This window comes from Dasypus novemcinctus, chromosome 5 (assembly GCF_030445035.2).
Source record: "Dasypus novemcinctus isolate mDasNov1 chromosome 5, mDasNov1.1.hap2, whole genome shotgun sequence".
Classification (NCBI taxonomy): Eukaryota; Metazoa; Chordata; class Mammalia; order Cingulata; family Dasypodidae; genus Dasypus; species Dasypus novemcinctus.
In genome coordinates, this window is record NC_080677.1 from 59,001,713 (window position 1) to 59,016,840 (window position 15,128).

General features: G+C 39.6%; 1 protein-coding gene across 2 annotated transcripts in view; it reads left to right on the top strand.

Annotated features, from left to right (window-relative positions):
- Window positions 1-11,803: 11,803 nt before the first annotated feature.
- Window positions 11,804-15,128, top strand: part of CALCR (calcitonin receptor) — a 169,323-nt gene continuing 165,998 nt past the window's right edge. Inside the window, exons 1-2 of one of the 2 annotated variants that reach the window (XM_004475695.2) lie at window positions 11,804-11,837; window positions 12,029-12,249. The gene's annotated coding sequence lies outside the window, so the exon portion shown is untranslated. The remainder of the gene's footprint in view (window positions 11,838-12,028; window positions 12,250-15,128) is intronic. The other variant, XM_058296970.1, reaches the window with a different exon arrangement.

A 15,128-nucleotide genomic window follows, 5' to 3' on the forward strand; every position in this document is an offset into this window, starting at 1 on the left:
ACTGAAATTAAAAATTCCCTAGATGATTTCAACAGTAGATTTGAACTGGCAGAAGAAAGAATCAGTGACCTGGAAGACAAGACAATTGATTTGATTTAGGCTGTGGATCAGACGAAAAGGTAACATTAAAATGGTAATAGACCCTAAGAGACGTGTTATTTTCCACATACTTTTGAATTTCCCAGTATTCCCATTGCTATTGATTCCTTGTTTCATCCTCTTGTGGCTAGAAAAAAGTATATTGCATTATTTGAATACCAATGTACACATTATGGAATGAAGGAGAAAAAGAAATAGGCAAAAAGAATATTGGAAATCATTATGGCAGAAAACTTTCCAAATTTATTGAAAGACATCAATATGCACACTCAAGAATACCAATGAGCCCCAAACTGAATAAATGCAAAAAGAAACATGCCCAGACACATAGTAGTAAAACTATTGAATGCCAAGGAAAAGGAAAGTGATCCGAAAGCTGCAAGAGAAAAACTGTGTTATGTACAAGTGATACCCAATAAGATTGAATACTGATTTCTCATAAGAAAGCAAGAAGGCATTGGATGAAATATTTAAAATGCTAAAAGAAAACAATTGCCAGCCAAGAATTTTACATCCAGCAATACAGTCTCTCAAAAATGAGGTAGAGATTAAGACATTCCTAGAGAAACAAAAGCTGAGAGTTCATCACTACATCTGCCCTATAAGTAATGTAAAGGGATTTCTTCATACAGAAAGAAAATTACACTTGGCAGTGGACTGAAATGGCATAAACAAATAAAGACCTCTGGTAAAGGTAAACAAAGGGTAATTATAAATGCCTGTACTATTTTATTGAATTTTTTGTATGTAACTCTACTTCTTTTTTCTAATAGGTGCTAAAATGCAAATACATAAAAAATTAATGATGAATCTATGATTTAGGACATTCAATGTATGAAGATACAATTTGTCGCAAGCACAAAAAAAAGTGAGCAATGGAAGGGTATAGGACTGTATATGCAATTGAAATTAAGGCAGTATAAAATCAAACATGATTGCTATAGATTCAGGACATTAAATTTTAACACTATGGTAACCACAATGAAATTATATGAAAAACATATAGAGAAAGAAATGAGAAGGGACTCAAATGGTACAATACTAAAAATTAAATAAAAATGAAAGTAGGATTAGTGGAAGAATTGACGGACAAAAGGTTTAAGTCTTACAAAGACCAAATAGCAAAATGACAGAAGAAAGTCATAATTATCAGTAGTGACTTTAAATATAAATGTCTTAAAAGTCCCTGTCAAAAGCCAGAGATTGTCAGAATAGATTAAAAAAACATGACTCAATTTTATGCCGTTTATAAAAGACTTACCTTGAATTCAAAAACACATGTAGATTGAAAATGAAAGGATGGAAAAACATATCATGCACATAGTTAACAAAAGAGAGCTGGGGTAGCTATACTATAATATTAATAAGATAAAAATAGGCTTTAAGTCACAAATTTTTATGAGGGACAAAGAAGTTCACCATATACTGATAATCAATTCAATAAGAAGACATAGCATTTATACAGATATATGGACCTAAAGACAGAGTCCCAAAATTTATGAAGCATGTACTGATAGATTTGAAGTGAGACATAAGCAGTTCTACATTAATAGCAGGAGATGTTAATAAAGCCCTTTTAACAATGGATAGAATATCTAGAAAGAAGATTATAAGAAACAGATGACCTGAATGATACTATAAACCAACTAGACCTAACAGACTTATATAGAATACCTCACCCAACAGCAGCAGAATCCACATTATTTTCTAGTGCACATGGATAATTCTCCAGGAAAGACCATATGCTAGATCACAAAACAAGTCTCAATAAATTAAAAAATATTCAAATAATGAAATATATATATATATATATATTTTTTACCACAATAGAATGAAGCTAGGAATCAACAGCAGAGGGAGAACTGAAAAATTCACAAATATGTGGAAATTAACAATGCACTTTTAAACAATGGGCCAAAAAGGAATCACAAGGGAAATTAGGAAATATCTTGAGAGGAATCAACATGAAATCAGAATGCACCAAATCTTATGGGATGCAGCAAGGGCAGTGCTGACCGGGAAATTTATTGCTCTAAATGCTGATATTAAAATGTAATCTGAGTTTCAGATTCATCATTTTTCCAATCAAATCATTCTCCAGATGATCTCTAAGATAACTTTTGCAAGATAATTTCTAAGGTAACTTCACAAGAACTGATCTAAGTGCTTTATGTACATATAAATATTCTATTATATATATGTATATGTGTGTGTATCTGTGAGCATGTATATGTATGTATGCATATATATATATAAATATACATATGGCATATAGTACAGGGCCATATATAATCCTGATAAATCCTATGTTACAAATAATTACTTTAATTCCTAATTTTCAGGTGAGAAATTGAGACATAGAGAGATCAAGCAAATTGCCTAAAGTCACACAACTAGGATTCAAGCCTAGGAACTCCCAGTCAGTACCATGATTCAAGCCTTGAAAGGCTTTGCAGATGTTACAAGAAACAATGAAAGAAGTACTTTCCAGAGTGGAAGCTCAGCATGACCAAAGGCACAGAAATAGGTGAGCAAGAGAGCTATAAGGAGGCAGCCATGATTCTGGAAAGAGTAGGCTTTGGGATCTAAATACCTGAGTGGGAATTTTTATTCATTTTGTGACAGTTAGAAAATTACTTAGGCTCTCTAAGCTTTAATTATCTGTAAAGTAAGGATATTAACGTGTTCCTTGCAGGGTCAAAGAGAAGATCAAATAAAATAATGCATGTAAAATGTTAAACACAGTATCTGGCACACAGTGAGTGTTTTAATAAAGCCGTCACGAGGAATGGGAGAATCACTAGTTTGCCAAAACATAATCAGAATTACCTGAAAACTAGATATAATGGGCTACAGAGGTAGTTAGGATATGATTTGGGAAGGTCTTGAATGCCTGGCAGGAAGTTTGAACTTTGTATGGAGCCAATGAAAGTTTTTAAGGAAGGAATCTGGCATGGCTATAACCAATGTTAAATTTGTTTGGATTTCCTGAGCACCCACTTGATGGGCAGGAAGAATAGGGCACTGGGCGGGGGGGGGGGGGGGGGGGGGCGGGGATGCTGGGCTAAAAAGTGAAAATCATTCCCATTATTCAGAAGAACTAATTGAGACCTTCCAGTTATGGGACTTTTTTAAGTTTTTCAATAAAAATATCATTAAACCCTAGAAGTGTCAATTCATAAAAAGTAGAAATTATAAAAGGAATTTTCAAATAGGAAATGATTGAACTGCCTTTATTCATTTATCATCCAAAGGTCAATGTCAAATCTATGACATCTCATTCTGAACAAATGAGGATATGCCCAGATTAGAGAGAGAGAGAGAGAGAAAGAGAGAAGGAAAGACAATATGAAGTAAGGAAAAATAAAAAGCCTGAATAATTCAACCTAGATGGACACTTACAAGGTAAAAATGAACTTGGAGTCAGGCAGTTTCACCAATAAATAATCAACAACATTTATTGAATATGCACCATATGCCTGACACTTTGTTAAGGTCTCCACATCCTTTACTTGGTTTAATCCCCACCATGTAATCATAAATGAGTATTATTATTACCATTTTTCATATGAGGAAACCAAGGCTCAGAGTCATTAAGTGCCAGCGTACACAGAGCTAGTAAATGGCTTGAACCAGGATTGAAAACCAGTCTTTGCTGCTCCATTCCGTCAAGCAAACCTGTAGCATCATCATCAGTACCACCTTTCCCCACACCCCAACTCCCCTGCCACCGTCACAGCACACCACTCCCACCAGCACATGCACCGCCGCTATTATGACCAGCACAATCACCAGCACCGACACTCTTACCACCACCATTACTGTCAATATCACCCCTGACACCAACAATCTCCACCACCAATACCCTCTTCCACCTCTCAGGGAAACTAGTTTCTTTAAGACCAAATGCATATCCATGAAAAATAATTTGCATCCATAAAAATCTCCCCAAATCAACTTCTTTCCCAACTTCCCCCTCCATGAGGGTCACGTCCTCAACAACAACACCCCACTCCCAGGACAACCGCCCTCAACATATCTAGTGCACATGGTGGCTAAGACAGCTTGGAGACCAAGCTATCTAGAATTAGTCCTGTGCTCAACTATTTTCCATGGTCATGCAGTAACGAACTTTATAGAACCAAGAATGTTTCAAATTTTAAAAGAATATTGATTACAAAAAGATGAGCTTATTTGAGGGGAGTGATTCTAAAGCCTTTCTACTTAAAATGTGATACATAGACCAGCATCGTCGGCATCACCTGAGAGTTGGTTAGAAATGCAGAATCTCAGGCCCCACCCTTGACATTATAAATTAGAATCTACAATTTAACAGAATACCCAGGTGATTCACAGCATATTAAAGCTTGAGAAGTATTGCCCTAAATCACTTAGCCACGTCTATCATTCTCAATATAACAGTGGGCAATTTTCATTTGGTCATCTTCATGATGAGCTTAACTCAGACTCATATGAAACATAAAAATATTTCCTTTTAAGTAACATTTGTGTATAGAGTTGTTTTCAAAGAGCTGAAAATCTAGTCAGCTCTTCACTGAGTGATAAAAAAGAAAACGGGTATTCTTTAGAACGGGAAAGACAGGCTGCATCAAGTAGGAAGAGAAATTATGAATATATGGAAAAAGAATATCAGAAAGGGTTAATAAAAAGTAAAATATCAAGAGATATTTGAAAGGATCAATAACAGAAAATATTCTTTAAATAGAACAGAAACAAAGAGGACATGGGAAAATGCTGCCCCCCTTTGAAGTAGAGAAGGGAAAGCTGGTAAATGCTGTCACTAAAGTGGCTAAGGATGTTAACGAGTTTTTGAAGTCATATTTTTTCACACACACACCCCAATATATATATAACAATCCTAATCAATTTAATCATCTGTAATCAGTTTTTAAGAAAAGACTCCTCTGTGACTGGGGTAGCTTACAAAACACCCCAGGGATGAAATCTAAAGTCCTTCCCTTGCTTCTAGGCATGCTCTTCATTTTTAAACTAAAACATTTTACTCCTTTCTCTTTTCAGCTTCTACCTTTGTACATCCTTATCATCTTCCTCTCTGAGAAACATATATAATTAAAATCAATTTATGAACTATTTATATATGCTTAACCCAGATCCATTCATTCTACTATCGTTTAGAATACAGAGTTTTAGAAAATTCAAAAAGCTGTGAGAAATAAAAAAGTCTGTCTGATTTCTGCATGCCTTACACACTGGTGCGTCTCTTCTCTCCCTGTCTCCTCCAGCAGTCGACCCAGGATTAGTGCTGGCAGGGTAGCAGACTCCACAACCTATTAAAACTATTTTATACAGTATAGGCCTCCATTTTAGTAATGGAGTTGTTTCTCTCCCAGTTTTTTTTTTTTCTTCTTTATTTCCTTTTAAATATTACATTAAAAAAACATGAGGTCCCTATATACCCCCCACCCCACACACCCCACCCCTGCCATATCAATAACCTTTTCCATCATCGCAGCACATCCTCTGCACCTGGTGAATACATTCTGGAGCACCGCTGCAGCACATGGACAGTAGTCCACATTGTAGTCCACACTCTCCCCCAGTCCGCCCAGTGGGCCATGGCAGGACACACAGCATCCAGCAACCGTCCCTGCAATATCTTCCATTTTTTCCCCCACCATTTAAATGACTCAGTTATGCAAATTATCATCAAAAAGTTAACATTTTTTTTGTTTAAACACAATATCCACAGAAAATTTGTGTGGACCGCATATTCTATGGTTACATAATTTCATTTATGTATATAAAGCTGGCAATTTTAATTTCATCTCTTATTTTAAATAAAAAAGGAAAATTTTATTTCTGTGGCATGTAAAGCTTTGAATTTCTAATACTTTCCCATCCATATCAGAGTCTGTTAGTGCCAGAGAATTAGATTTCAGAGAGATTAAATCTAGTTAAAACAAATCTTTTCCCAGGTAGAATGAATCTCCCCTCTTCAGAGCTCTCAGAGCACTGGAATATACTTCTATTACAGATTGAGGAATTATTATTAATTGTTTAAATACTTTGACCCCTCTTTTAGATTACACACTCTCTGCCTGGAAGGCAAAAGCCCTGTTACTCTGATGGCTATGTGTTCAGTTTATGGTTGGTTGAAACTTTTTTTTTTCAACAATGTTTGTTTGACTGTTGTTTAAAAACATGCTAATATGGATAGAATTGCCCATTAAACTCCTAATGCCTCCACTATTTTTAATTTATATTGGCATATATCTATGCTGAGTAATTCCTGAAATAGAGCCAGTAGAATATATACAGTATATATGTTAGTTTACCTGTGTTAGCATCTTGGCTCCTTTGCAAAATCATTTAATTTCATTAAGCATCAGTTTCTGCATCTGTACAATGGAAATAAAAGTCATACCTAGCTCATAGAGTTAAAATGAGAAAATACGTTAAAGTGCTAATACAATGCCTCTTAGGTCAACAGTAAAGCAAAATCCACGAAGCTATTGATTTTTAATCAGAAAACAGAAAATTGAGAATTTTAACTGTTAAAGACGGGTCAAACTTTGCTTTAGTTCTGGGAGAAAATGTATTCCCTTGCATTTAAATATTCTGTCAACATATCCCAAGATAATCTAAGCCAAAATGCTCATACTGTGTGAGGCCTGTCTCCTAATTTAACTTCAGATGGACAGTCTCAGAAATAGGGAAAACTATTATACAACTACCTCTCCTGCTACGTACAAGATAAAAAGCCTCCCATCTCCCAAATTTCTGATGACAGAATAAAATACAACTGAATTATAGAGAGCCTTTTAAAAACACACACATTTACACACATACACAATCACAAAAAGGAGTAAATTTCAGACCCCAATTGTATTTATTTTCGTTTAATGGAGGGAAAAGGGGAACTTTGAGAATTTGACTAGAGACCACGTGTAACCTCCCTCTCATTAAATTTTATGCTCAAGGGGGGCCTCTCCTGATCATCCTAGGGAAAGCACTACCTCCCCCCAGCCTTTCAGTCCTTGTCAGTGATGGTCATGGCATTTATCATCTGAAATTAGCAATGTATGTCTTCAAAGATTTATTTTATTTATTTTTTCTTTATCCTCCCCTTCCCCCAGAGGCTCATTATTTACCTTCTCCAGGAGGCACCGGGAACCGAACCCGGGACCTCACACATGAGAGGGAAGTATCCAAATGACTGAGCCACATCTACCCCCAGCAATTTATTTCTTATTTTATTTATTGTCTACTTTCCACTACTAGCATGTAAGCTTTTTGAGTCCAGTAAATTTTCATTATTTATTGAATGAATTAATAAATGAGTGCATGTATGCATCTGCTCCTGTGGTTTTTTTCCTGGTTCTTGGGCTTCCCTCTAGAATTCTCCCTAGAGGCTAGGAAATATCAGGATATTTCCCAACTTCATCAGAGATGGAGAAATTAGTTTCCATGCTACTTAATGCCCTAGCCACCTGCACTTAACCTGAGTTATTTATTCATCAAATTAATAGTTAACCTAAGAGAAGTTTATGTATGTACAATCTGGAAAGACACTTCCTAGTGTAAATGGAATTTGTTTTTTTCCTCCCAGGAAATATATTCACTAAAGGAACACAACTGTTTTACACCCTCTGAAAAGTAAAGAGAAAAAAGAGACTTAAAAGTGTACTAGCCCCTATTTCTAGAAATGAGGCTGAAAATCAAAGCAGACTTCCCTCAAGAAAATATCATCTATCGTACTGTTTCAAAAGAGAAACATTTACTTTTACTCACAAGAATTATTATGCTCCCTGACATAGTGAGGTCTGTAAAGCTGTGAAGGGTAATTATATAAAGGATAATTACAAGCTGCTTATTTGGAGGGAGGATACAAGAGGAAACAAATGTGCTCACATAGACTGTGGACTCCTTGAGGGTAGGGACTGCATATTATAATTTGTGGATCCCCCATGGTTAGCTAGTGCAGTGTGTTGTGACATAAGGTAGTATTAAACATGCATCAAATTTCATTTAAGTATGAGGGATTGCATTGCATTTTGATGTAAGGAAAACATTGCTGTTTGGGTGTTATTAAAGCCACAGATTGGTTTCCTGAAAAAGGCCAGAATTTTTTTTTCTCTAAATTTCTTTTAAAAAGAGAACAAAAGCCAGTTCATTTTGCCTGAAACCACTATTTTTTTTCTCCCAATAGAAATAAATGAATTTTTTCAGTCCCTCCAATGTGTGAACTTCCCTTACATTACCATATTTAACAAGAACAAGTTTAGTAGAGTTAGTCTTTCATTCATAGCCTTTGGTGCTTTTATGAAAAAGTCACTGGATTCTAGAACGCTAAAGGGTGTTAAAGTCATATGGTCCACACCCTGATTTGGCATATGAATAAAGAGAGATGGCGTTGATGGACTGTAACCTTTCAATAGTTAGTGTCAGGACTTGACTTTCTCAGCAACGAAAATGGAGGGTTTGAGGACTGAAGAGGAGTTTGCATCAAAAGGCTGTTTTTCTCATATCCAAACACAGGAGACAAGAAGACCTACCACAGAATCCTTCTCCCTGACTTAGAAACTGCCCAAAGGGAAATTATTTAAAAGAGCAGGAAAGGCAGAAGGATAAGGGCAATGTCTCATAAAGACTGGGATTTTAAAGTCATAAGTAATCAATGAAACCCCCAAAAATGTGTGATTACCACATTTTAAGATGCTTATTCCCTGAATGTCCCTTTGAGGAAATGATTTCATTTGAGGGCTTATTGGCAAATAGAAAGCATTCTATTTGAAGAGTGTCTTTTTTAACCAAGTATCTTCAGATTTTTTTACTGTGAGCCTCCAAAAGATATATATTTTGCTTTGTAGCCCAGTACACACATATGCATACAGAAAAGAGACACAAGTTTCAATACTTGTTTTCTATACTATTCTACTTCATTTTTGAAACATTGCCCAGTAAATTGATTTCATGACCAGCACTGCCAGTTCTTCTTACCAGGCCATTACCAGGTTAGAACCTACTCGTGTAGGACCATAGGAAATATTTTCTAGTTTAAAGACAACAGCAGAGTTAAATTTCTATAAATTCCTAGTGCTTCCAACTGTTGCACGAACTCTTTGGTGTTTAATAAATGTCCATTGCTGGAAAAGTTAGTTTATTACTGTTGAGAGACCAGAGAGCCCCATCCCTGATCCCACTTCTCCTGGGTCACCTTCCCTGACATCTTCTGCCTGCAGACATTTCATTTTCCCTCCAATATTGTCTCGATCACAATTAGCGCTTAATTCAGTTGTGTGTCTCTTTTTGCTTATACATACATAGTTTAAGGCTACAGAATACACCCATGCTATTTTTCTCACTAATGTTTAGAATTGTTTTGTCTCTCTTAAGTCACGGTTAAAGGCTATGTCCCATACGTTCTTGGTAGCTTTACAGAACCAAGCCGGTCCTGCTCTCAGAGTATCAGTTGTCACAGTCAGTGATGTAGGATGCCCTGGGATTACCCTCCAGCAGAAAAAATTTCCTGTGTTTGCTCCATTTCAACAATGCCAAGTGCAGCAGCACCCTCCACCCAACAAATATCTCCCAAATTCAGTGCTATTTCAGTGATTTGGGCTAAGGCAGAAGGAAGTTCTCAGTTAGACCTCCAGCAATCAACCATAGGAGGTACTCAAATAACTTTTTCCTGTGAGAGTGAATTAAGCACCATCATCTCTTTAATAATTCTCTGCTAGTTTGCACAGAGCGAGGGTAATTAACGTTCCAGAAGAGGATTCTTAAAGGAGGGCATGGTCAGCTGTTGGCTGGGCGCTGGGCAGCAGCAGCTGGGATGCAGGCAGCTCTTGGACCCAGGACTTAAGACAAGGCACTGAGTGACTCTTCATACCGAAACTCTGAATTCGGACGTACCGGTTTTGTTTGTGTTACTACGTGAGTGTGTGTGTATGCGTGCATGTGTGTCCTTTTTCAGCCTCCTCTCACAATTGCCTAGCCTCCTTTCCTATTCACATTATGTACTGCTAACAACCTCATGCCCACTTAGATCTCCAGAATGAAGTGTCGGTAGGCTCTTCCCTTCAGTGGGCGGGTGCCATGGGGTTTCAGTGTGCTGAGACACACGCAGCCCTCTGGGTCACCAGACTGGAAGTGGCAGGGAGGGAAGGTTGATATATGGAGAGAGGACCCTGGGGAAAAAAAAAAAAAAAACCCTGGAATGTCGGGTGGGAGAGCGAGTCTGTGCCTGGACTCTGGGTCCCTATTAAGTCAGGAATTAGGGGCCCCTGTGGCCCTCTGAGGTGGGGAGTGGGAATTCAAAGGAGAACAGGAACAAGCGTACCTTTTGCCTAGAGCCTTTCAGCTTTCCAGGGAAGGAACCCGGGGATGGGTGGACGCGGGCTGCAGCCCCATTCACACGACACCCCGTCGCCTGGCGCTGCCCCTTGTGTTTGGGAGAAACTCGGTCTGCCCGGGAAAGTGTGCTGCGTTGCTGTCTGGCTTTCTTCCCGTTCTATTGTGTTGTTGTCAGTGTTTATTTTGCCGAGCAGTCAGTCAAAAACCTGGACGGTGCACGGCCACCTTGCGGCCCCGGGACGCGGGATGCTGCTCCCTTAGCCCAAAGCCGGCCAGAGCAGAGTTAGCAAAAGAGTCCTGGCTGCTGCCTCGCACTCCCAGCCCTGGACTAAGGGAGGGTGAGGGCGGCCAGTCCTTGGAACTAACTTGCCCGCCGCCCAGGGCGTGCCCGCCAGCCCCGGCAGCCCCTGCCTGGAATCGGATTGTCCCGGGCTTCCGCTGTCCTCGAGGTCCTGTGGTGGGGTGGGAGAATGCTCGCAGTCCCTAACTCCAAGTCTGGCACCCCGGACTCCCGTCGTCCCTCGCCGTCTTCACCGGGCTCACTCACCCTAGGTCACGGCCCACCGTCAGCCCCGTCGGTGCAGGGCGCTCTTCCGCGCAATCCAGCCGGCGCCCCTCAGCCTGCAGCCTCCCGACTCCGGACGCCCTCCCAGGGCTTGCCGGACCCCCACGGACTCTTCTTACCTCCGGCCTGCAAGCTCCTTTCCCTTTCCCTTCTCAGCCCCCCAGCCCTTAGCCAGCGGTCTCCCCCCATCCCACTTTCCTACGTCGCCCACTACCGACCCTCTCTCCACAGGCTTCCAGTGCTGCCCCCCCGAGTGGCGACTGAAGGAGCCAGGATGGCACTGCATCCTGAGTGAGGAAGGCGGGGGAGGATTCTTTTGGAAACTACCTCCCCCAGGAATTTGCATTCTCCAGAGAGGGGACCGGACTCCCAGAGAGCTGTCTCTGAGGACGGGCTACCAATCTCCCAGCCCCGACTATCCACGCACCCCCCTTCCACGCCCCCGCATCTCCCTACCCAAGGTTTAACTCGGGTCCCTCCACGTGTTTACGCCGCTCTTTAGACTCTGGGATGGCGGGGCGAGCCCCGGCCGGAACTGAAGCAGGAGCTGCCCCAGCGCAGCCCCACTGGCCGGCGGGCCGGGGCGCCGGGGCTGGCGCGGAGGCGCACGGCGCTGGTGTGCGCGCCACTCCCTCTCCAGGGACCGGAGGGGACTGACGGGGGCGGCTGGTCCGGAGGGGTCTGACGCTCATCAATTCCGTTGCCACCTCCTCGGCTGCCTGAGGGGAGGAGGGAGGAGGTGGGGCGTGAGCGTGAGCGACAATTAAGACTCTTTAAGTCAGCAGAAGTTTGCGCTCAGCTCACAGCTGGGCGAGGGCGGGAAGGCGCGGGGAAGGTGAGCCTCTTGGACTCCTGGGAAGGTGGAAGTAAAGCAAAGGGGAAGAGCAATTGTCTTTTGGCTTCTAATCCAACGTGGGGCTGGGTAGAAACCATCAATTAAGGCAGAATTAAAGTGTCAGGTAATCAAATGAGGGATAGGAGGAGGAGGACTCCAGACTAACGCAGTCTGTTCTCACGTCAAACTAGGAAAGCCAGCCCCCCACACGGTTGGGGGGCAGCACTGCGCGCCTGGCAGACCTTCCGGGGTTGGAGAGATGCGCACCGTCGACACCTCACCCCGCGGCTGGCATCTCCTGCCCGGAAGATGGGCACTGTAGCTTGAGATCCAGAGTCTCTGGAACCACCATTTGTAAATGACCTTCGATTCTACTGAGCTGTGCCCAGCCTCCAAGTGAGAGCTAGTCCAGGTAAGGAGAGTATGACAGTGAGCGGGACCTAAAGCTTTGGGGCGTCGGGGGGTAGTAAATCGTGGAGGCGCACGAGGTACCTTGTTTTTAATTATTGCAAAACTGCAATTTGATTGTGGTTTTCGAAGTTCTGATGGATAGGATCAGCTTGGTCTCTGTGGCTTCACTTTACCCTCGACTAAAAAAGGAAAGATTGTTGTCGAAGACACTACAACTTAAGGTTTTGTATTGAAGCGTTCTGTAGATGTCTTGTGACTGTGATTTCTTGTGTTGTTAATGGCAATTTCCCCCACAAGTTTTATTCTCCAACTTACTGGGTATGAAAATTGCGGGACTGAAATTTCTCAATTTTTTTTCCAAATGTGGTTATTAATTTAAAAAAACATAATATCGGCATCTCTAAGATGTGTGGATAAGATGTGTTCAGGATATTGGAAGTGGGTACAGTGGTGAATGGACTTGCTTGTTAAGTCATGTTTTACAATGAATTATTTTCCAAGAATCATTTATGCATAGCAACCATTCTTCACACCTATTAGGAAAAATATGTTGTGTGCATAGTTTCCAAAAGGGTGCTCTTTTTCATGATGCTCTTTCCAAGCCTGGATGAGAGACATCAAGAAAAGCTCTAACAAATTAATTCTTCCCAAAACGTTCATTTTCCTTGAGATCCAAGGAAATTCAATCAAAGTAAAAAATCAACTATCTGATTTGATTTTTTAAAACTCACTATTTAGGCTTTATTTTATAAACATACCCCCAAAGTTCCATCTGAAAGCTTTAACCTACAATAGTATGTGGTATATGCAAGACTAGAAGGTACGGTTCTGTTTGCCAATCTTCAGGAGACCCAGACGATTTCATGGCTATAGTTAACCTGAACCAAGTGATCTGTTCAAGGCTGTTTGTTGACTTCATTGGGTGATTCAAAGGGAAATCTACAAAATAAACCAAAGATTTAAACTAATGTTTAAATAACAGATGCATCCAAGTTGGTCACCTTTGCTTACAGTTCAAAACAAAAAAAGGATATTTTTAGTGCTATGGTATTTACAAAGTATAATTTGTAATAACATGTTGCTAGCCTACTATGCGTTCAGTTAGAGAACTCAGCTTAAGAACTCAGTTTTCAAAGATTGAAATTCCTGGTTTTCATACTGGCATTATGAAAGGAACTAAGAGCATTAGACTTGCACAATGTCTTTACAATTTAAATCAGTGTTTTCAGTGGGCTCTCATATCTGCTCAGTATTTTAACATAGTTTAAAACATCTGTCAACCAGGATTTGTTATGGTTCCAATAGCTAGATCCTAAGACAGTTCACTTTAGGCACTATAGTCACAAGAATACTCTTCAGTCACATTATAAAAAGCTCTAAGATTATTTATTGACCACAGCAACAACTGAATATAGTAAACATGAAATCCTCATACTCACCTTATTACAAGAACACAGAAATAATCTTTGACTTGTATTTGTTTCAGGATGCTCAGAGTTGAAGAAAAATTAGCTCATATAAATATGGCTTCTGTTTCCCATTTCTTGATGAATGATGATGGAGAGTAAAGATAGCATTTGCTTCAATCTCTGTTCTTGTGAACTTCTGACTCTTTCAATGTTGACATGAAGAAGATATTATTAACTGTTGGTTTTTATTAGAGTAAAAGTGAAATGGAAATAGAACAGTGATGTTTTCAATGATAACCTAAACCAGTGTTCTCAATTTGGGCTATAAATTAGAATCAATGGAAGAGTTGGAAAAATGTATTTGGATGCCTGGGCCCTACCCTGAACCAGGAAGGGTCTTCATTTTTAATATACTTTTAGGTGATTGTAACATCCAGCCAGGCTTGAAAACCACTGAAGGAGATGGTCTTCCAAAGGATTTTGTAGAGCCCATTAAAGTCGAAAGATCTTGGTAAAAATAATGCCATTTGTTATGCTGATCTAATCTTTTGTCTGTTTAAAGAAAATGTATATACATAACTTTATTTCTGAGTTAGAAGAGAGGTTTTTTGTGTTTGTTAGATGTTTAAGCCATAACAGCTTCTAGGAAATAAATTACTGTTGGTTGGGTCTTTTTTCTTTCCAGAAATGATGTTGAGTTGGAAGCTCATCTGACCCTTTAGAAAATGCTTTAGTATATGAACTCTAACTTTAAGAAAAGTTAAAAATAATGTTTATGAAACAGAGTTTGATCTCATTTTACTAAGACCTGAATGATGTATAATATGCAACTATGTTTCCTTTTGAAAGGAGAGATGGAGGAAAATATTTCCATTCTTCTTAGCGCCAAGTAACACATCCTGGGTGCTAAGGTTGTTCTAGTACTTAGACTAAATTTATTTTATTTAAAGCTCACAACTGCCCTGTAAGGTACCGAGCTATTATTCTGATATCACTATGAGGGAATTGAGGACGCATTAGGTTAATGGACTTGCTCAAAGCCACAGACCAAGTAAATTAAGTATGTATTGAACCCAGGTCTTCTTGTACTAAATTCAATGCTATATTTTTAGGTATGTGCCTACATACATATACAATATATACACATATACTTATATATGTCTCTGGAAAATGTCATTGCAAATGTCATTGGATTTGCCTTAAATTTAAATTTATATAAATCTCTTTCAATTTATATAATCATCTCTGCTTAGATTTTACTCCCAGCTTCTTCACTCTCTGTATGATTTTGGGGAAGTAATTTAACCTTCCCATGCATTATTCATAAAATCATTTGTAAATGAGATTTTTATGAGGAGTAAATGAGTTAATATTTGTAAAAACACATGGGTAGGTGCCTGGTGCACAGTAGGGTCTATGTAAGTGTTATACTTTTTAAAATGGCCTTTATTCTAAAATAATTTTTGATTGT